The sequence below is a fragment of the Acomys russatus genome, chromosome 7 (genome assembly GCF_903995435.1).
Source record: "Acomys russatus chromosome 7, mAcoRus1.1, whole genome shotgun sequence".
Lineage (NCBI taxonomy): Eukaryota > Metazoa > Chordata > Mammalia > Rodentia > Muridae > Acomys > Acomys russatus.
The window spans coordinates 62,775,343-62,797,825 of record NC_067143.1 but is presented as its reverse complement, the minus strand read 5'-3'; the positions used below and the strand labels follow the sequence as shown (position 1 = coordinate 62,797,825).

The 22,483-nt window shown below is 42.2% G+C and overlaps 1 protein-coding gene across 3 annotated transcripts in view; it reads left to right on the top strand.

Moving 5' to 3' along the window:
* Nucleotides 1-11,136: 11,136 nt before the first annotated feature.
* Nucleotides 11,137-22,483, top strand: part of Btbd10 (BTB domain containing 10) — a 57,051-nt gene continuing 45,704 nt past the window's right edge. Inside the window, exons 1-3 of one of the 3 annotated variants that reach the window (XM_051149243.1) lie at nucleotides 11,137-11,326; nucleotides 11,583-11,669; nucleotides 15,502-15,566. The gene's annotated coding sequence lies outside the window, so the exon portion shown is untranslated. Of the gene's footprint in view, nucleotides 11,327-11,582; nucleotides 11,670-15,466; nucleotides 15,567-22,483 lie in introns of all 3 variants that reach the window. The other 2 variants (XM_051149242.1, XM_051149244.1) reach the window with 2 other exon arrangements.

Genomic DNA, 22,483 nt, shown 5'->3' with positions numbered 1-22,483 from the left:
CATCCAATTTTTATTCTTTTTAAAAAGATTTATTTATTATGTATACGGTGTCCTGCCTGTATGTACACCAGAGGAGGGCACCAGATCTCATATAGATGGTTATAAGAGACCATGTGTTGCTGGGAATTGAACTCAGGACCTTTGGAAGAGCTGCCAATGCTATTAACCTCTGAGCCATCTCTCCAAGCCCCCAATTTTTATTCTTAATATTATGTAATTGCATACTGCCAGTGTCTTAGAATTCTTTGATCTCACACCATCTTTTTTTTTTTTTTACCATATTCTTACTTTAGTGTTTATCATTATTCTCTTAATTTTTGTTCTATTTAACCACATACATATGCATTTTTAAAAATGGAATTCTAGGGCTAGAGAGATGACTCAGAGGTTAATAGCATTGGCAGCTCTTCCAAAGGTCAATTCCCAGCAACCATATGGTGGCTCACCACTTCCTATAAAGAGATCTGGTGCCCTCTTCTGGAATGCAGGTGTACATGAAGGTAAGACACTGTATACTTAAATAAACCAATCTTTTTTTAAAATGAACTGTCTTTGTCAGTCATGAGTGGCTAAGTCCTCATTTTCCATTTTAAAGTTTTTTGTTGGTCTGCATTTTGCTAGTTAGTATTCAATATAACATAGTCATATATGTGAACAATTTGGAAACTAAGTGGCTATAAGCAGAAAGTCCAAGCCGGGCGTGGTGGCGCATGCCTTTAATCCCAGCACTCGGGAGGCAGAGGCAGTCGGATCGATGTGAGTTCGAGGCCAGCCTGGTCTACAAAGTGAGTCCAGGATGGCCAAGGCTACACAGAGAAACCCTGTCTCGAAAAACCAAAAAAAAAAAAAAAAAAAAAGAAGAAAAAAGAAAAAAGAAAGTCCAGGTTGGGATAAGGCACACAATCTGGTAGATACTTTCCACCAGCTTAATTGCCCTCTCTGCCTTTTAGCTCCCCACCCTCTCCCCAAGGCACAGCTTTGGGTTATGAGGACTCAGTCCCACCTTCCTTCTGTGGAGACAGCTGGACTCTTGGTACATCAGGTTACTTGAATGGACCCTTGAAGGACAAATTCTGTTCTACACTTCAAAGTCAACTTTTCCCACTTGTGGAGTCCTTGTGTTTCTTGACCTCTGTGTCTCAGGGCCACAGACAAGCTAAGCACACTCTCTAAACACCGACAAACGTGCCAAGCTTGGGTATAAACACCGAGTTATACCCCAGTCATGGTCCATTATCTTGATCTCAGGATGTTTATGAAGCAAGACAGTTGGGTTTTTCAGAGTAAGGTGGTAGATTAGACGCTTCCTCTGTGTGAATCTGTGGCCGAGAAGCTGAGAAGAAAAACAAATCACAGACCTTCCTCCTCCTCTTCTTCCTCTCTTCCTCCTCCTTTTTTGTTTTTTGGAGACAGGATTTCTCTGTAGCCTTGGCTGTCCTGGAACTCACTCTGTAGATCAGGCTGGCCTCAAACTCACAGAGATCCACCTGCTTCTGCCTCCCGAGTGCTGGGATTACAGGTGTGCGCCACCACCGCCCAGCACAGATCTTCTTTTAAAGAAGAGGCTGGGGCGGGGCTTCCAGAGCCATCCAGTGTTTGGGTGGGAAAGGGGCACCAGCCGGTCGTGGAGAAGAGCATGGCCAGATGAGGGCATATGCAGCATAAGTTTTGGTTTCTTAAAAAAAAAAAAGGGGGGGGGGGCTGGAGAGATGGCTCAGAGGTTAAGAGTGCTGACTATTCTTCCAAAGGTCATGAGTTCTATTACAAGCAACCACATGGTGGCTCACAACCATCTAGAATGTGATCTAATGCCCTCCTCTGGCCTGTAGGTGTACATGCAGGCAGAGCACTGTATAGATAATAAATAAATAAATAAATAAATAAATAAATAAATAAACAAACAGTTTAAAAAAAACAGTTAATGTTATATTTTTAATGCCAAGTGTGGGATATGGAGCTGCTTTTCATTTATCCACAGATGATAAACGTCTCCTGCAGGCTCAGAGAGAGAGAGAGGTGTGGTCGTTGGCAGCTAAGATCGTCAAACTCTGAGGACTCCAGGAGGGTATAAATACCAGAGCTGGGAGAGAGAAGATGACACTTTAAGAGAAAGCTTCGAGGAGACGCCCTGGGGAAGAAGGCTGCTGATGTTCATCCTGATGCTGTGTTTGCTGTTTGTTGTTTATGTGGCCTGGTAGATATCCTGATGACTGAGACTGGTGTTGCCCCAAAGAACCCTACGACCCGGAAATAGTAAAGAGGCCTACGTCCCCTGTCCCTTCTAACCTTCTTTCTTCCCTACCTAGTGTTGCGGGGTTGGAAGAGAGGTAGAGGCATAAGAAACCCAAATAAAATAGATATAAAAAGTACGCTACGGGGCCGGGCGTGGTGGCGCATGCCTTTAATCCCAGCACTCGGGAGGCAGAGGCAGGCAGATCGCTGTGAGTTCGAGGCCAGCCTGGTCTATAAAGTGAGTCCAGGATGGCCAAGGCTACACAGAGAAACCGTGTCTCGGAAAGAAAAAGAAAAAGAAAAAAAGAAAAAAGAAAAAAAGTATGCTACAGGAATACCAAGAAATTTAGACAGAGAATTTGGGCTGTGAAGGTGCAATAATTCTACTCTTTAAAAAAACCAAGGAATAAACCTGGTAATATGAGGGTAACAGAGAATTATAAGCCTACACCAGTGGTCAGCAAATTGCTCGTTGAAAGCTCTGACCCCAAGCACAGTGGATCACTTGATTTCTGCAGCATCCTCCCTCCCACGGGACATTTGACAGCTGGGTATTTTGGGGTCTGAATATCCAAAACAACCCAAACAGTCACAAGAGTCCAGCAGAGGAAGACCTTTATTTGAAATAGGCAGCAAAGACTGAGCAGCGGGGGAAATGGCACAGACTTGGGAGCTGGCTGCGTCTTTGAATGTTCATCTTAGCAGTTACAAGCGGACGACAAGACTGCATTGTACTCAGAGCTCTACTGTTTGATCAGGGCCATAGAACAGACTTGGGAGCTGAACTGTGACCTAGAGCCATAATGGTACAGCATTTTAAAGCTGGAAATCCACAAACGTCTGTACCAAGTGACAGCCCATTTTCCTACCAATCAGGATTTAGGCACAGCGGGTTTCCTTAGGTGTGGGGAGCCATGCCAAATTCTGCCATGTTAGGAATCTCGTGCTTAGGCTGCACGCTGTGACCTTTTAGTTGCTGACCTTTGCAGGAGGAGGTCTTGTGTTCTAGGCTATCTTTGGACTATTTACCTTTGAAAGAAGTAAGGAAGTCCCTACTGAGAATCACCCAGAAGATCAAGGAAATTCAGCTACTCAGAGAAATAGGAAGTTCTTACAGGGAGCTACTCAGGCCATTGTATTCTTGCCTGGGGGCTGGGGAGAGAGGGATTAGAATTGATCCTATTGACCTTGCAGTAGAAAGTCTTACTCATCTGCATTAAAGAGAGTTGTGATCAGAAATTTCCAGGGGACTCAAAATCTCTCCTGTCTCTGTCCCCCACTTTCAATGCCCACTCCCTCTTTCAGGTGAACCCTGGTTCGATTTGTCCCAGCCTCCCGCAGGCTGGGACACATCACTTAGGAGCATGTCTTTGTGGTACGCTTACCTGGTTCCCATCCCTTGGGTTATTGGATTGCGATGGGGCGCTTGCCTAGCATTCCTGTCTCAACTTTCCAACCAGGATGCAGTTACCCGGGGAGGTCTTGGGAATTTAAACTTTACTTGACCCCTATTCAGTTTGGTTCCTTCTTACAGGAAGAATGTGAAACTGCTGCGATGCCTGAGTGCTGGCTTCTTTCTTTTCTGTCTGAGCAGAACTGAGATCTCTGCTCCACCTGCCCTCTGAGACGCGTAGGAGATACCACATGGCTTATCCACTAGACACCCCTCCACACACAGCTCAGCACTGCTGGTGCACAGCACCAGGCTGAATGGTAGGGAACACAACGGATTCCAGCTAAAAGCAAATGCCTTCACTCAGCAGATTCTAAGACACCCACACAGGAGTTTCTGGGATTCCTTGTTTTAATTAATTTCTCTCACCTTTTGACTTTTTGCTATGTTTTATAAAAATTGTTTTATATTGTTCTTTGGTAATTTTATACATGATTATAAATCATCTTTTTTTTTTTTAAGATTTATTTATTATTTATACAGTATTCTACCCACACGTGTGCCTGCCCACCACAAGAAGGCACCAGATCTGGTTACAGGTGGTTGTGAGCCACCATGTGGTTGCTGGGAATTGAACTTGGGACCTTCAGAAGAGCAGATGGTGCTCTTAAACCTCTGAGCCATCTCTCCAGCCCACATGATTATAAATCATATTCATATTTCACTCTCCCTTAAACTACTCTGGGACCACTCCTATCCTCATTCCAATATCATGTTTTTCTCTTCCTCCTCAGTCCGCCACGGATAACTACTGCTACCATAGGTACGCACGTGGGTAGAGGGTGCCATCTGCTGGACTATGGGTAACCTACGATGGGCTACACCACTGAAAAATTGTCAACTGCCAACAGCTCCTCTTTACTCTGGAGCACTGACTAGGTTGGTTCTGTACTATTTTTCTGCTGGCATCCGCAGGTTCTCTGAGGAGGTCGCAGGCCTCTGGCTCTTCCAACCATTCTCCCTCCCTCTCTTGCAAGGTGCCCTCTGACCTTTCTAAGTGAGAAGGTGAGATATAGATTTGCTGTTCAGGGCCACACATGCCACAGTCATTCACGGCCGTTGGCCTTGTAATTTTCTATATAACCACCATTGTACACAGGAGCGTCTCAGAGGAACAGTGAGAGCTGCATTATCGGTACAGGTATTTAGAAGGCAGTTGACACTGTGTTCCTTTAATAAGATAGCAGTAGTAGGGCCTCTAGGGCCTCTGACCTCCTCAATGTCAGGTTCTTGGCCACATTTATTTATGGTTTTTTGTTGTTGTTGTTGTTGTTTGGTTTTTTTGTTTGTTTGTTTTTGTTTTTTGTTTTTTTGGTTTTTCGAGACAGGGTTTCTCTGTGTAGCCTTGGCTGTCCTAGACTCTCTTTGTAGACCAGGCTGGCCTCGAACTCACAGAGATCTACCTGCCTCTGCCTCCCTGAGTGCTGGGGTCACAGGCATGCACCACTGCACCTGGCTCTTGGCTAGATTTATAACACTACTACACATGAGTTCCCTCACGTACAGTGGGATTTAGGTCCACTTGGGAAGATGTTGGTTGCCTTGTAACATTCACGTCACTTTCGAACCAATGGGCATGCTGTCAGGCCACAGATTACTGGAGTCTGTAGGAATCACAGCTGAGTAAGACTGTTAATTTTTTCCTCTCTCCTAGGAATCTGCAAAACACAACCCAGCACTATGAAAGCTAGCCAGCAAGGATAAGGCATCCAGCCTTTAATCTAGCACTCAGGAGGCAGAGGCAGGAGGATCACTAAGTTCAAGGCCAGCCTGGTCTACAAAGAGTTCCAGGACAGCCAGGGCTATTACATAGAGAAATCCTGTCTTGAAAAACAACAAAAAGGATGCTTCCAGATCAGTATCAACTTAATTTTTTCTATGTTCTGTGATCAAACTGTGTGGTGTCCTCAGCAATAGGGTCTTACTGTCAGACACTAGTGGGTAACCAAGAGCAATGGCTGTTTGTTGTTGTTGTTGTTGCTTTGTAAAGATCTATTTTTTCTTTGTCTTAAATTTTAATCATTTTCATTGTTAAAAAAAAGAAGTTTTTTTTGTTTTTTGTTTATCTTGTGCTTTTCTTTCCTTCACTCATTTCTGAAAAAAAATTTTTTTTCTAGTTGGGCTTGGTGGTACACACCTTTAATCCAAGCACTCAGGAGGCAAAACCAGGCAGATCTCTTGTGATTCCGAGGTCAGTCTGGTCTACAGAGTGAGATATTGTAGACAATATCAGTTGAGGCTGGGCAACCATACAGTGACTTTTTCTCGGCAGCCTGATTGGCTGTGCTTCTCTGTTATCGCCATCTGTTGCAAAGAGAGGTTTCTTTGATGAGGGGTGAGACCTATACTTATCTGTGAGTATAAGGGTAACTATTTAAAATGCACTTTAAAATTATGTTGGCTTAGTAACATGGGAGTTACATGTTCTTCCCCAAGATCCATGACCTCACTAGCCCTCAGTAGTTGGCTGGGTTTCCAATACCTGGCATGATTTCCTCTTATTGATCAGGCCTTTTAAACACGACTTTATTTCATGTAAATAGGGGGGGAAAAACAACTAAGTTTCTTCAAAAGTCAAGCATTGCTCTCAAGTGATGATTATAAACTTAAAAAAAAGGATTTACTAGATTGGTCTACATGATAGGTACTAGGCAACTCATCCCGGGGCTGCTGCTTCTGTGACTGAACCTGCTTCGGCTCTTTTACAGGAAACCTGGTGAGGCTCCTTCCAAAAATTCTGAGAGCCAGGCCCTTGATTGTAAAAGTAACTTTTGTTCTCCTAGCTCAGCTGTTGTCTTAGAAGCTTACTGCCTCCTTCTGTTGTCCTATGCCTAGTCTTGGAAGCTTCTAGCCTCCATACAATCTAACCTAGGCCTAGAATGTTCTAGCTTCTGACACTCACTGCTTAATAAGCTCACCCTTACTTGTTCTTTCTCAGCTCTGGGCTGGCTGGTTCAACCCAGCTGTTCTGGCTCAAACTCCTCTCCCAGCTGATTTATTTAACCTGGCTTCTCTCTCATCCTGGAACTGCTCTGCGTGGCCTCAAACTAACTCAGCATCTGCTCTAATCTTGACTTCTTCTCATTTTCTGGTTCATTCCGTCTTCACCTGAGTTCTCTCTCTCTGCAACCCATCTCTATTACTATCCTGGTAAAAAACTGCCTGCTCTTTCTGTAAAACTGCCTCTTAAGTAGCTTCCCTTTCCTCTCTCTTCTTGTAAGAGTTGGGCGTATCCTAGTCTGTCAAATCTTGACAAATGTCACCTTTTCTGCCACTCAATTAGACATCATTTTTCAAACATGAGTACTTCCTTTCTACAAACTAACTTTACCTTCATTTGGGACTAAAGGTATGTACTACCGCATTTGGACCTAAGCTTTTCTTTACCTGATACTTGCTCTATATCAGGCTGGCCTTGAACTCGGATGTGTTTGCCCCTATCTCCTGGATTAAAAGCGTGTTTGTATTCCAGCTGGATCACACAGACCTAGATCACCTTTGGATGTGATCTCTTGCCAGAACAGCCACATTCTGAATTAATATTCCTCTACACTTAGTAGCATGCTTGGAAGCTGGCTTCTCCTTAACTTGGGAGGAGTCTGTGGGCAAGTTCTACAGAAACCTTCAGCCTTAAAGAAGTCTAGAAATTAGCTGATGGGTACAGCAAGCTAGATGCTTCAGCAATGCCAACATGATGCTGACATACAGGATTCTGGAGAGCTTCAGGCCTTTCATCCACGTTAGAGGGTTGATCAAATTCCTATATTAATTGAGGATGGCAGCAGTAACAGGAAAAGTATACTCTATGTACAACAAGAAGGTGAGCAAAGCGGTGGTGGCGCACGCCTTTAATCCCAGCACTCGGGAGGCAGAGGCAGGCGGATCTCCGTGAGTTTGAGGCCAGCCTGGTCTACAGAGTACAGAGAAACCCTGTCTCGAAAAATCAAAAACAACAACAACAACAACAGAAGCAAAGTTGAATACAGCATTGCTTTCCTCATATCTCTTTACTTCCTAGCTGCTGCAGGAAGTTGACACCCACTTTTGTGGGTAGGTTGTGTGCCCCCCCCCAGCCCCTGTCTCCCCCCCACACCCCACCCCCTTGGAGGAAATGGTCTCACAGACCTGCCTAGAGGCAAGTCTTCTAGTTGATAATCCAGATTCACCTTCACACTTCTTTCTCTTTGTCCAGAAAACAAATCCTTTTATCAAACAAACATCCAAGACCCAAAAAACAAAAGACAGGGGTGGTGGTAGCATATGCCTTTAATCCCAGCACTCTGGAGGCAGTGGCAGACAGATCTCTGAGTTCCAGGCCAGCCTGATCTAAGAGAGTGAATTCCAGGACAGCCAAGGCTCCCCAGAGAAACCCTGTCTCAAAGAAACAAAAACAAAATCCTTTCATCAGGCCCATCTTGTCATTCCTTCTGTCCCAGACAGAGGTTCCTCTCCAGGGGACAAGTAAGATCTCAGGGCTGGTGGTAGAAAGGGATGATGAAGTTTCAGCATAGAGAACTTTGGAGCTGAACTCACAGCAGCTATGTTTATCTGTACACGATGTGGTCTATCACATTCCATCACAGATGGTGGAGAAGCCATGAGAAATTACTGACAGTGGTTGCTAGGGAGAGCAAGTAATTTTCTTCAGTCGTCTAGTAAGTTTCCCTTCTTTACCTGTCTCCTTACCATTTTGTCTGAGATTCTGTGAATGCTACACAAACACTCTTCCACTGAATTCCCCAGCTCTAGAAGTAATCTTTCCTATCTCTGACCTCTCCGTAGCCATTAATTGTTCGCATAACCCAACTCGACACATATGTATCTTGTTTATGCCCCTCATTTTATCAGTGTGTACTAGTAGTGTCTGTGTCTCTCAGTATGCTCACAAGGACCTTGAGCAATAAAAATACAATATTTGCTAAATATGGTTAGAAATCCTTCTGTATTTGTTGGATTTTTCTGCTCTGCCATTAGATATTAGTGTAAAAAATAGTAATATAAAGGTATATATGTATAATTTATATTTGTATATGTGTATATAAATATATGTATTTGTATATATGTATATAAGTGTGTATATATATATATTTAAATGATGCTAGAAAGTGAACATAGGTCACTAAACTACACCTCTACCCCCAAATAGGAAGCTGAGATGCACCTTAGTTGTTAGAGTGCTTGACTGACAGGCATGATGCCCTGGGTTGGCTCTCTAGCACTGCTGCGTAAAGCTGAGTGTTGGCACAGCCTGTAATCTTGTCAATAGCAGTTGTATGGGGAGAAGGTAATCACAAGTTCAAGGCTATTCTTGGACACATAGATCTCAAGGAGCCTGGGATACATAAGACCCTGTGTCAACACCAACCTAAAAATAAAATAGATTCTAAGTTTATGGTTTATCATTTATTTGCCATGCAAACAGGTAGCCTTTGAAACAGTTTTGGCTTAGCAGGATGTTGTAAGGGGAACTGTGGAGATCAGGGTCTACCCTAAAGTTACTCCATTTTAATAAAGTTTCTTTGAACTTTATTCATGACAAACCTCATTAGCTTGCTCTTGTTAGAGAGTTTTAAAAATTAAGGGCAATTTCCAAGAATGTAGAATGTTGGCTATAAAAACTTGGTATATGGCAATAACCTGTTTTCCTTTGGTCTCTGGTATTTAAGTCCTTTCAGGAAGAAAGGATGCTATCAGTCTTTCACTTCAGCTGCTAATGCCCTTAGCATAAATGTTCGCTTGGAAAACATTGGCTACCTCATACAGAATCCAGAGAATTTTTTCTTACAGTGACTAGATTTTTTTTTTTTTTTTTCCTTTTGAGACAGGGTTTCTCTGTGTAGTCATGGCTGTCCTGGACTCATTTGTAAACCAGGCTGGCCTTGAACTCAGAGATTTACCTCTGCTTCCTGAATGGAACGCTGGGATTACAGGCTTGCACCACCACTGCCTGCCTGGCTAGTGACTCGATCTTAAGCAAATCTCTTTTCATACCAAAACACTTAAATCATATCTTCTTTCTCTGTTTTGTTATGGTTCGGGTTATCTGCTGAAGAAAGACCCTAAGGCAGTATGCAAAAACAGAGAGTGTTTTTATTCTAGCATGCTAGGGTCGCCTCTCTCCTCTGGAGGGCGGCCGCGAAATGAGCACGCAGGCTAAATTTATAGATCGTTGGAGGGATCTGTGACGACAGTGTACGAGGGGATTCAGGTCTGGCTATTTGCTTGGTTATTGCGGCCTTTTGAGTCACTGAAGTTTTGGCTCTTACTCAAGAGTTGGCCTTCAATTTGATTGGATGGGGCCCGCTTTTATTATGAAGTAATAAAAACATGGTGTCTAGTCATTTTGTTCTATAAGATGATTAGTTGCCCATAAGCTGTCTGTAACGTGTGGGTTGTTTTGTTTTGTTTCGTTTTCAGAAATTGTTAGAAACTTGGCCTAGTTAGGCAGAGGGGAAAACCTGAAGCCTGTCATGGAGTTGGTCTAGTCAAGCAACGGGGGTCTTTTGGGGCGGGGGCGGGGGCGGGTCCCTGGGGTCAGGTGCTTTCAGTTTATGCCCTTCCCACTCTTCTCAAACTGGGGGAATTCCTACTGATCTTTAAGATTGGCCTCAAATGCCATTCCCGAGTTGCTTGTTTTTTGAGGCAAGATCTCATTGGAGCTCAACTCAATCCTTCTGTTTCTGCCTCCCTCCGAAATCCTAAAACCAGAGGTGTGTGCCGCTGCGCCCGCAGGGGATTTAACTAGATAGATCTGGTCTCAGACCAGGCCCTAGAGCTCACGCACTATAGGGAGCACGTGCCCTAGCAAAAGCCTCATGGGATTATCTGTTCCTCGGTTGAGTCTGAATCCCCGGGAGGTGAGAGTTTCGACAGGCGTCTTTCTCACGTGTCCTCCTCTTTTAGAGCCTAACACGGTAGGTTAAGAGAGTTTTGGGCCGCCAGGAGCTCATGCCATTTAGATGATTCTCCACGTCCCAGAGGTGGCGCCACCGGAGACGTTTCAGGTGATTGCAGGGGTTCCCGCCAACAGAGAGTTTGAAACCAAGCGGCGGCCGCAGGGGACAGGAGGAGAGGGCCCCCCAGAACCACCGCCTCGTGCAGCCGCTCGCCGACCCCGCAGAGGCGACCCTGGTGTGCGCTCTGACCGGAACGCTCTCCTGGAACAGGTCTCCCCTGGCGCTGCGCTTACTGGGCCAGAGACGCTGTCCGTTTTTGCCGAAGGCTGACAGGAAGCGTGGGGAGAAAGTGTGCTCAAGGGTTTAGGGGTGGCCGGAGCCGGGTCCTAGGTGACTGCGCTGCAGAGCGCTCGCACAGACCTCGCACCGCAGCCCGGGCAGCTGAGACCCGATGCTACTCGGCTGCCCCGGGAGCCCCCGGCGCCACGCCCACTGTGGGCGGAGCAACGTCATTTGCGCGAGAACTCGCCTCGCCTCGCTTTTTCCCTAGTGCGAAGTCTCGCGAGAAGCAGCTAAGGGAGCCGCCGGCCTGCAACCTGCCGGGGCGGCTCTGGTAGGCGCAGCTGGTGGAGCGGCCGCTTCACACCTAGCACCGGCGGGGTCCGGCTGAGCGGGCGGAGGGAGCGGAGCGTCGCTCCCGTAGCTTTTCTCCTGGGCCCTCAGTGGGCGTCGCAGGAGCCGGCAGGTGGGTGCGAGCCGGGTGCGGGCGGCTGGGCTTGCGGTGGGAGCCGAGGGCGAGGCTGGCTGCTGTGACCGGGGTCTGGGCGGCTGGGCTGCCGCTCCCGGAGTGCGGGGTGGCGCTCGAGGCTGCCGGCTCCGGCGCCGACCGGGTCGGGAGAGGCGGAGAAGGGTGCTGGGTTTTTGGGTTAGGAGCCCGGAGGCCTTTCCCCGGAGGGAAAAAGGCGATTTTTCTCACACCTCCTTTCCAACCTCCTTTCCAGGGCAGAGTAACCCCGTGCCCCGCCCCTTTCCTGTCATCTTTGGGCCCCCGCGGCGACAACCCTAAGAGGGCGCATCACAATAGGGCGGTGAGTAGAGGCCCCCAGTGTGGGGGTACGGTGGGTGGGTGGGGAGTCGCCCTTCGGGGTGGAGGATGAGACACCTGTAATGTGCTGGGTGGTTTAATCCTGTAATTGTATCAACGATGGTAAAGCTTTGTTTCCCTAACTTGCCCAGAAAGGGTTCTGGTTTATTCTCTAAGACACAAGGCCTCTGGCACCTCTTATTTTTGGGGATGGGGTTGAAGGGAGCTGAGATTTCACTTAGGAGTTTGTTAGTGTGGGCCAGTGTGCCTTACTGGATTCACTCCCCTACCCCCTCTCTTTAGAATTTTGAGCCTTGGCCCCTTACTGGTATTCGGAGCCCATAGCATGCTAAAAAGTTTTCCACTTTGCGCTTAATATATGAAATTATTTTTATAGGCATGCTGTAAGAAGAGTCTGAAGCAGTCCAAAGTATTGATTGGCAGTTGTGTTTTTATCTGCTCTTTCTTCTATCACCACTAATCAAATTTGATCAAAACTCTTTAAGAGAGGGGTTTATGGTCAGGTTTTGAATGAAAGAGACTGTAGAAATTGGAGGAAAAGATACAATAAGGGTAAATGCGGTTCTGTACCGTAGAGTTCATCTAGAACTCAACCCTGGCTGATGCCTGAATATTAAGCAGAAAGCAGTGGAAAGTACTTGAAAGATTATTTAACGGTAGATAACGACGAGTTGATACAGTTTTCAAGGAGAGTTCATTTTGAAAGTTTTAGGCTTAATAATTTTCTCTAACATAGAGCTTAGTGTTTCGCTTTTATTCAAATAGCTGTGGCCTGCTTTGTGGCCTTTCCCATTTAAATGCCGAGTGGAGGATGCACGTGAGCTGGAAGTGCTGTGCGTTCTCAGAGATAGGGATGCTTTCAGTACGAGACAGAGGCGTGTCAATGCATTGGCTTCTCTGTCTGACAGGTATCCATACTGTGTACATGAACGTGGAATCAGCCTTCAGCCTTCATAAAAGAATATAGGAACTCTAGAAATTTAAATGCAAATTTCTGATTTTTAAAATATTGGCAAGTAAAACAAAAATAGCTTCATGTGGAGCTATGTTGTATATCCTGGTCTAGGAACTGTGTTCTGTCAGAATTAATTGTATAACTAGAACCATAGGTTTAAATCAACTATGCCAATTAGTTTGAAATTATAAACATTAAAAAAAATATTTATTTATTTATTATGTATATAGTGCTCTGCCTGCTTGTACCCTGCAGGCCAGAAGAGGGTATCAGATCACATTATAGATGGTTGTGAGCCACCATGTGGTTGCCGGGACTTGAACTCAGGACCTCTGGAAGAGCAGTCAGTGCTCTTAACCACTGAGCCATCTCTCTGGTCCAGAATTATAAACTTTTAAAATAATTGGAAATGTAAAATCTTATTAAAATCAGTAGATTGGTTTAGTACCCTTTAAATACAGTGCTACAAATTAACCAGATACTTTCTACAGTAGTGTCTCCTTGTCCACTTTTGCTTTTTGGAGTTTATTACTGGTTTGAAATCATTAAATGGAAAAAGTCCATAAATAAGCTCGTACATTTTAAATTGCATACTGTGCCAAATACAATGATAAAATTGGGTTTCTCACACTACCCCGCCTAAATCATAAATTACCCCTTTGTCCAGTGGATCTCACCAGAATGTGCTACCCATCCATTTGCTGCTGATTTCACAATGTGATCAAGAACCTTTATTTTATTTAATGATGGCCCACAGCAGAAAAGTAGTGTTTTTACTAATTCATATATGTCCACAAGAAGCCATAACATGCTTCTTGTATGTGAGAAAAGTAAAAGTTCCTAACTTTATAGGGGAAGAAAAGAGGTCATATGCCAAGGTTGCTAAGATGTATAACACTCTAGTCACAAAACTTTTTAGAAGAATATATTGTTAATCATTGTTACTGTGCAGAACCAGTGAAGTGTCCTTATAGGTAAGGGCAACCATAGAATACCTGGGATTCATTTGGTGCTAGTCACAGTTTCAGCCATCATCTGCTAACACTGGAATATGTACTTTAAGAGGAGACTATATTAACATTTTTACTATGGGAATAATTGATGAAAAACTCACTGTTTATTGTTTTATTTATAAGTATCTTAAGAGTATATTGGTTTATATAGAAGCTCTTTAGAATCTTGTAGCTAATATGTAAAGTTAAGTCCAGGATACCATCTACAGCCCATATCAGGATTCCAGTACTTAGTATTTGCTATACCTTACCGCATAGTGTCCCTGGTCATTGACTGTTACCAGAGGAAATAAGGATTCTGTGGCACATGGGGAGAACAGGAAGCTCCACAGTGGGATGAAGAAAACACTCTTGTGTCTCTTCTTTACATTTAGATTAAGTTTTCTAGTAAGAAGACTGGATACTTTGATTAAACTTTGAGCCTAATACATAGTATGACTTAATGGCATTTGAGTCTTGTGGATTAAAACTCATTCACCCATTAGTAGAAAGTATTTTAATCACATAATCTGCTCAACGCTTTGTTGGGCTGTGAGGAAAGGGTGTTCATAGGTTAAAGTCCCAAGAGATGGATCTCGCCAACTCAGGGTCTGTATCTTAGTGGGAAGGCCATGAGAGGCAGTGAGAGAAGGAACAGAGCTTCAAAAAAGAAAAAGAAATAACTAACTAAATACCCCTTTGTTACTGTGCAATTGTACAAACAGGACTGACTTTCAAAATTGAGTTTATTTACTTTTTTTATGTTTTTATTTTTGGTTTTTTGAGATATGGTCAAAACTGAGTTTATTAGAACTTGTATGAATACTGCAAAGGCTGTTATTTTTTTTAAGTCAGGACTTCCTAGGTTATAGATGAGATTTTTGTTACCTCTATCCCTGCCTTTTGTTTTGTTTGGTTTTGTTTGGTTTGGTTTGGTTTTCTGAGACAGAGTTTCACTGTGTAGCTTTGGCTGGCCTGGAGCTCACAGAGACCTGCCTCTGCCTCCCTGAGTGCTAGGACTACAGGGAAGCCCCAGGGCACCTGACTAGCCCTTCTTTTTAAATTTAGCTAGGCTAATATCTCCTCATCAGCTCCCTGCTTCTCTCTAGAGCAAGAGGTGAAAAGAGGAGACATGGGTTATGTTTTTAGGATGTTCCTATTTGAGAGTTTAAAACATTTCTGATTTCTTATTATTCTCATACATTACATCCTGGGCACAGGCCCCCTTCCCTACTCTCCCCCAGTTCCTCCTCCTTTGCCCGGAGCCACTCCTCCTGTTTCCCTTCAGAAAAGGGCAGGCCTCCCAGGGATATCAACCAAACAGGACATTTCAAGTTACAATAAAACTAGGTACATACTGTCCCTCATATTAAGGCTGAACAAAGCAACCCAGTTGAAGGAAAAGGGTCCCAAAGCAGGTAAAAGAATCAGAGACAGCCCCGCTCCCACTGTTAGGAGTCCCTCAAGAAGACCATACTGATGTACGCAGCCGTAAGAGATGTACAGAGGACCTAGGTCAGACTCTACAGGATCCCTAATTGTTGGTTCAGTCTCTGTGAGTCCCTAAGAAGCCCAAGTTAGTAAACTTTTTTTTTCGGGATTTGTCTTATATTTGTGCAGATTATACTTGTTGGTGCAGGGGGTGGGGGTTGAACATAGTTTTCTCCCCATGTTTCTATAGTGACTTATAAAATAGCAAATGCTCTCTTGCAGTTAGCTTTCGCCCCCTCCTTCCACCCTCTGAAATTATTTTCCAAATGAGGGTTAGGAGAAGGGGCTGAATGTGCTTTCCTCAGTGCCTTTGGTTCTGATTTTGGGTCTCCTGATTCTTAGGACACACATTTTCAATCTATTCATCTGTATGGTAGGTTTATCTGAGCAGGCTGGACCTCTGTGAGGGACAAGGAAATGGAACACCTTCATTTCTAACTGGGTAAGTGTCATTTACAATTGAAGTGATTTACAATTTGGCCAGTGATTTTGGTTGTATTTTTAATCCTTATCTAACTCCTTTATTTTGTTTCTGTGTTGGTTTGAAGTGAAATTATGGCCGAGGGAGGCTGTGGGGGCAGAGGCAGTTACAGACGTTTGTAATGGAGGAAGGGTTTAAGTTGGGCATCCCTAACTCCAAAGCTTGAGCTCTGAAATGCTCCAAAATCTGAACCCTCCTGAACACCCACCTGTTCACCAGTCTAAAGGTTTGTTTCATGTGTAAAATTACCGTGTGAGTGTGTGTGTGTGTGTGTAGGGTATTTATAAAATATAAGTGAGCTTTGCGTAAAATAATTTTAAAAAATGAGCTTTGTGTTTACTCTTAGGTCCTGTTCCCAAGATAACTCATATGCAGATATTTCAGAATTTTAGGGGGTAAAATCCTCAAATAACTTGGAATCTGAAATACTTTTGGTCCAGGGCATTTCAGATAAGGGATATTCAACCTGTTTCAGAGTTTTGTTTTTCTCTCTTTAATAGAATGTTTAATAGGGTTCAAGCTAAAGTTGCTGTTTCCTTAATCTGGCCTGCTGGTTTTCTTTGTGGTCCTTGAAACTGATACCTCCTTGCTAAGAAGATAGTGAATGAGAACTCAGAGGCAGAAGGAGAACAGTTAAAATTCAGAGATGCTCTCTAGAGAAAGATCAAAAGGACGATGAGTTGATGTATAGGCAGTGGGCTGCGATGGGTCAAGTAGAGTATTTGGATGTCCGATTTTTGGGTTAGAGTAGGTAGAGTCTGTGATCACATTCTGAAATCTGAGTAACTCCAGAATCTGGAACATTTGTCATCTCAAGCGTTTTTGACTAATGGATAATCATTTGTCATCCCAAGTGTTTTGGTTAATGAGTACTTAGCCTGTATTTCAAGCAGTAAAACATAAAGAAGAAAGAGTTTGTTAAATATGCAACCTTGTCACAGATTTTTGAAGAATGTAAGGAGCTGTTGCTTTATCTCTGCCAATGAAAGCAAAGATACTTTATTAATTTATTCTGTTTAAGAATGTAATATATTGATTGTATGATAGCACTGTCCCATGATAGCCAAGGAGGATTAGTGCTGACCACCTCATGAATAAAAATGCCTTAGATACTTGAACTTTTTCTATAAAATGGAGTAATATTTGTGTATAAGCTACATACAATAAATCCTTTATATATGGTAAGTCATCTTGAAATTATTTAATGCTTAATTCAATATAAATTCTATGCAAATAGTTGTTCTACTGTATTTGGAGAATAGTGACAAAAGCTATACAATCTTAAATTGGTTAAATCTGTGGGTGTTGAACATGAGAATACAGAAAGTAGACTAATTGTTGTAGATGAAAGAAATGATGTATTAGTATTAGGGGACATAAAAAATTAACATTTAGTCCTTGGCTGGGTATGAGATGAGAGTCTGACAGTGATCACTGGATAAAGTACTACTTGATTAGAAACTGAATAAATAAAATAATTTTCTAAGAACATTTAAAATTGTAGTCATACTTTTATTCTTGAATTAGTTAGAATCTTTAGGTTTGAGTTTAAGGCTCACTGTTAGTTCTTTGACATTAAAGTTACTGAGTGTCTTTAATAATTTGTTTCCTCACATGAAAATGTATATAGAGTATAATAGTTAGGGATTTAAAGATGAAAGGAAGAACATTTTAAAATGTTGTAGAATAGTACATCAATATAAATGTTTAGCACTTTGGTTTTTCTTTATTTATGCCCAGAAGATAGCATATTGGCACTGTCGCTCTTACTCCTCTGCCTGCCTACCCATGTGCTTGAAATAGATCCATTCGTCAGTTTATGAACATATTTGCCAATCTCATTCAGAGAGGACAAGTTCATATTTTTATTTACAGCCTTTGACAATACAATTCTTCCACTACAATTACAGTTTTCTTTCTTTCTTTATTCTGATAAACATTGAACAGTAGGAAGCTCTACTTGTTTCAGTGTTGGTATCCATTGTTTGGCATATAATTTGAATGCCAGGAAGAAGAGAAGAGGGGTGGGTATTTTGAAAATTGTTGATATTTTTTTAGAAAACAAAGCATTTGCTAATTTAAATATTTTACTTTGCACTTTAACATCTTTGACTTTTTTTGGGGGGGCAGGGAGTGTTTCAAGACAGGGTTTCTCTGTGTAGCCTTGGCTGTCCTGGACTCACCGTGTAAACCAGGCTGACCTTTAACTCACAGCGATCCACCTTCCTCTGCCTCCTGAGTGCTGGGATTAAAGGCATGCGCCACCCACCTGGCTACATCTCTGACTTTTATTACCTATAATGAGTAAGAACAATCTAGTTTTTTTTTTTGGTTTGGAGACTATACAAAATGCCAACTTAAGAGTAATTTTAAAAATTATTGTTACTGCTGCTGCTAGCTTCTCTTATAAGAAAGAATAGTTAGTTATTAGAGACTAGTGGGACTGTCAGTAATACACAAAGGACTTTAAAATAATTAATGCTCTAAAAATTTTGAAAGAAAACTGAAGCACTCATGGATAGGGCCCCTTCCTTAGCTGGTTAAGGTAGTAAGCTATAGTTAGTAATAGGAAGGCTGAGCCAGTGACAGTTTGCTGAGTGTTTTGTCCCAGTCCCCACTCTAGTGGGTTTCATGTGCTCCTTTATGAGCAGTGTGAAAAATGTTTATTCTGCAATAAGAAGGAGACTTTAGAACTTCTTTTTATTTACATTGGGTTTTACCTCACTTCTTTCTTTTTTAAAGATTTATTTATCATGTACACAGTATTTTTCCTGCACACCAGAAGAGAGCACCAGATCTCACTTTAGATGGCTATGAGCCACCATGTGGTTGCTGGGAACTGAACTCAGGACCTCTAGACTAGCAACCAATGCTTTTAACCTCAGAGCCATCTCTCCTGCTAATTTTATTTTATTTTTATTACTGCATTTGTAATACTGCTATGAAAGGATATGTGGATTATATATATGTGTGCTTTATGTTAATTGAACTTAGAACATAGTAAGAAAGGGTGAAAGCTGCTGTATTTTAGATAGCTTTGCATGCCTAGTGAGTAATATTATTTAGCAGTAGCCTTGAATAGCTGTTAATTTTAAAATTGTTTTTATGAGAAAATTGAAACACTTATAATAAATTGGAGACCCCCCCCCCCGATTTTAAAAGTAATGTGTATGGTATGTAGTTTCTGACATTTAGCAAAGATCAAAGAAGGAAATAGTGCCATAATCCTGTGACTCAGTGATAGTTGTTACTAGCCATAAATATATTAAAACATAGAATTTTCTAAATGCCCCCAAAATTGGAATCATTCTATATGGAATGATTTAAAACTTTTGTTTGAGAAATTAAAAGGAAATTCAAATAACATAATCAGTTCTTTACTTTTGGAAGTTTGGTTTTTTCTCCAGCCCTCTGCCATAAATGCTTTGATGAAAAAAATTATTCTATGAACTTTGTTTGAATTATATGCTAGAATATATGGTAATTACTTTAAAAGTTTATATTGTAAACTTGAGTATCCATTTTTCCAATGTTGGTTGTCATTCAAACACGTCTTTGATAGGTTAAACAGCTGATTTAACATTTTTTCTCTTCCCACTTTTCACTGTATGTGTGTGTGTAAATTGTATGTTTAAGATTAATCCTTTTGTTAGGTTATAAAATTTATATTTTGCTGCCTCTCTTTTTAGTTTAATGTGTTATGTCATCTGATCTGATGCTTCTTGGAAGTCTGTAGTCTTAGCTCCAGTTCCTCATGCCTTCAGTGACTCTGCACTAAAAACGTCAGCACATGGAAACTGATTGTGCTAGAATTGTTCTTATACTAGAATTCTTTGCCTTAGAAGATTGTTGATGCTCCTTTTTTTTTTTTTTTTTTTTTTTTTTTTTTGCAGATTTATTTTAATCATGTTGTGTGCATGTTTCTGTGTCTCTGAGTGTACACATCTGTGCACAGGTATACATACCTGTGTGCACGTGGAGGCCAGATGAGGGTACCACATTCTTCCTAGCTGGATGTAGCAGTATTTGCTGGACGCCTGGCTTCTGTGGGTGCTGAGATCCAGACTCTGGCTCTCATAATTGCTCTAGGAAGTGCTTTTTTTTTTTTTTTTTTTTTTAAAGCTCTTAATCTTGACTGCAGCCCCTCCCTCCTCTCTTCCTGGCCCTGCCCCTGTACCCTCTTCCCCTTTCCTCATAGCAACCCGCCCCAGCAGGCAAGTAGCGTCAGATCTGAGTGCGTCCTCTTCCACGGAGGCCAGGCAAAGCAGCCTGGTAGGGGAAGTGGTCCAAAAGCAGGCAACAGACTCCAAGTTAGTAACAGGCCCTCCCTGCCCCGTGCCCCCGCCCCCTGCCCCCCAACTCCACTTGCTAGGGTACCCAGTGTAGTAAGTACTTTTAACCATCCCAAGTCTTGGAAGTTTTTCTTTTGTTTCATTCTTTCTTTTTTCCTTTCTTTCTTTGTTTTGGTTTTTCAAGACAGGGTTTCTCTGTGTAGCCTTGGCTGTCCTGGACCTGTTTTGTAGACCAGGCTGGCCTTGAACTCACAGAGATCCACCTGCCTCTGCATCCCAAGTGCAGGGATTAAAAGCATGCGCCACCACGCCCAGTTTTTTTTTTTTTTTTCCTTTGTTTGGTTTTTAATTTAAACAAGCTTAGTATAGGGGTTGTGTTTTTTATTCTGAAAATCAGTGTTCACCTGTTGTGTTTTTCCCTTGACTTTGTTTTTATGTTCTATTTTGAGCTTTTTGCTTTCTGGAATTTGGAGGGAAATAAGATAAAATAATAGTAAGAAAGAAAGTCTTTTGTTCTGTTTTAGAATCTTATTTGTCATTTTTTTTTTTCTTACTGTTTTGAAATGCCACCACTTTTTATTTTCTGAGTTTGGTGTTTTGATGAGTTGTGTGTTAAGTCTGAAAGATGGTATAGGATAGTGGAAAATATTACCAAATTTGACTGTAGAGATATGGATCTCAGCTTTAATTGGCTATGTGATAGATGCTAAAGCAAGTTCCTGAGATCTATTTTAGTTTAAAGGTCTTTGAATATAGTATTTCAAAACAGAACACTGCTCAGATCCCTAAGGTATCTAGAAAGTGTTTTGACCTAGGACAGTTAAGAAAAGAAAAAAAAAAATGAATAGGGAAAAATAACTTCCTTTATGAGAAAGATTGTTAATATTTTGCTTCTGTGCTGGCAAATACAGTAGCTACCAGCCACCATGGGCATTCCAGCTGCTCAGCTTCAAGACATAATGGCCATGCTAAATCCCAGAGAAGTAGCTCTGTAACAGAGGCACGTGGTGGCTGTCTAATTTTAAGAGAAAGTTAAAAATCTACTTCATTTATGTATGGTGCCATAGGTCTGGCATCTGAGTACCCAAGAGACTGAGGCAAGCCGATTGAGGTTAGCTTGAGCTACATAGTGAGTTTAAAGCTAGCCTAGATAGATACTGTTAAGTCTTTTTTTTTTTTTTTTTTTTAATTATGTATACAATGTTTTGCTTGCATGTACCCCTGCAGGCCAGAAGAGGGCACCAGATCTCATTAGAGATGGTTATGAACCACCATGTGGTTGCTGGGAATTGAACTCAGGACCTCTGGAAGAGTAGACAAGTCTCTTAACCGCTGAGCCATCTCCCCAGCCCCCGATACTGTTGAGTCTTTTTCTAGAAAAACCAAACTAAATTCTTCAATTGAAATAGACACTATCTTTTTGAGCCAAGTGTGGTACCACACACTTTAATCTCATCACTCAGGAGGTAGAGGCAGGAGGATGTTTGTGAGTTCAAGGTCCCATTTGTCCGTTGGCATCATTTCATGAGTGACTGGGGTGTAATTATAAACTGAGTGCTTGCCTGTACTTTTATCTTGGAGCATTTCCCCCTAGATTTCTCTCTCATATTTTCAGAATTTCAGGTCTTCATTAAGGTCTAATTCACTGGAGTTGATTTCTGTACAAGAGGAAAGATAGAGGTCTGTTTTCCTTTCTACATATGGATATCTACTTTTCCCAGCGTCATTGGAAGAGGCCCCCCCCCCCCGTGTATGTTTTTGGCATCTTTGCCAAAAATCAGGTGGCCTATAGCTATGGGGTTTGCATCTCTGTCTTCCTTCTTTGTTCCACTGATCTGCATGCATATTTTGGTGCTGGTACTGTGGCATTTATTTTGTTACAGTAGCTCTGTAACTTGAGAACCAGATATAGTGATGCTTATAGCATTATTTTTGCTCAGGATTGGTTTGGCTGCCTGGGATCTTTTGTGCTTCCACATGATTTTTAAGGATTTGTTGTCGCTGCTGTTGTTGCTTTTTCTGTTTCTATGTATAACATTGGAATTTTAATGGGAATTACCTTGAATCTGTAGATTGCTCTTTTAATACTCTTCTAATCTACTACGGTGGGAGATGTATCTTGCAGGGTGTGTTATTAGTTTTTTATTGCTGTGACAAAACACCATGGTCAAGGCAACTTACAGAAGGAAGAGTTCACTTGAGTTTATGGTTACAGAGGCCTAAGAGTCCAGCAGCAGCAGCAGGACAGGGAAGCCTGGTTGCAGGTAGGCAGAGTGGCCAGAGCAGCAAGCTGAGAGTTCACTTCTTAAACTACAAACAGGAATACCAAGAGTTTTTTTTTTTTAACTGTTTGTCCAATCTTTAGATATATTTTCTTCAGTAAGCCCACACCTCCTAAACCTCCCCAAACAGTGCCACCAACTAGGGACCAAGTATTCAAACATTTGAACCTATTAGAGATATCTCACTCAAACCAACACATAGAATACTCTTCAATTTTTTAAAGTTTTTATTGTAAGAAAGCCTTTGATTCCTTGGTTGGTTTTATTCCAAGGTGTTTGTGTGTGTTTTCTGAAGTAGTTGTGA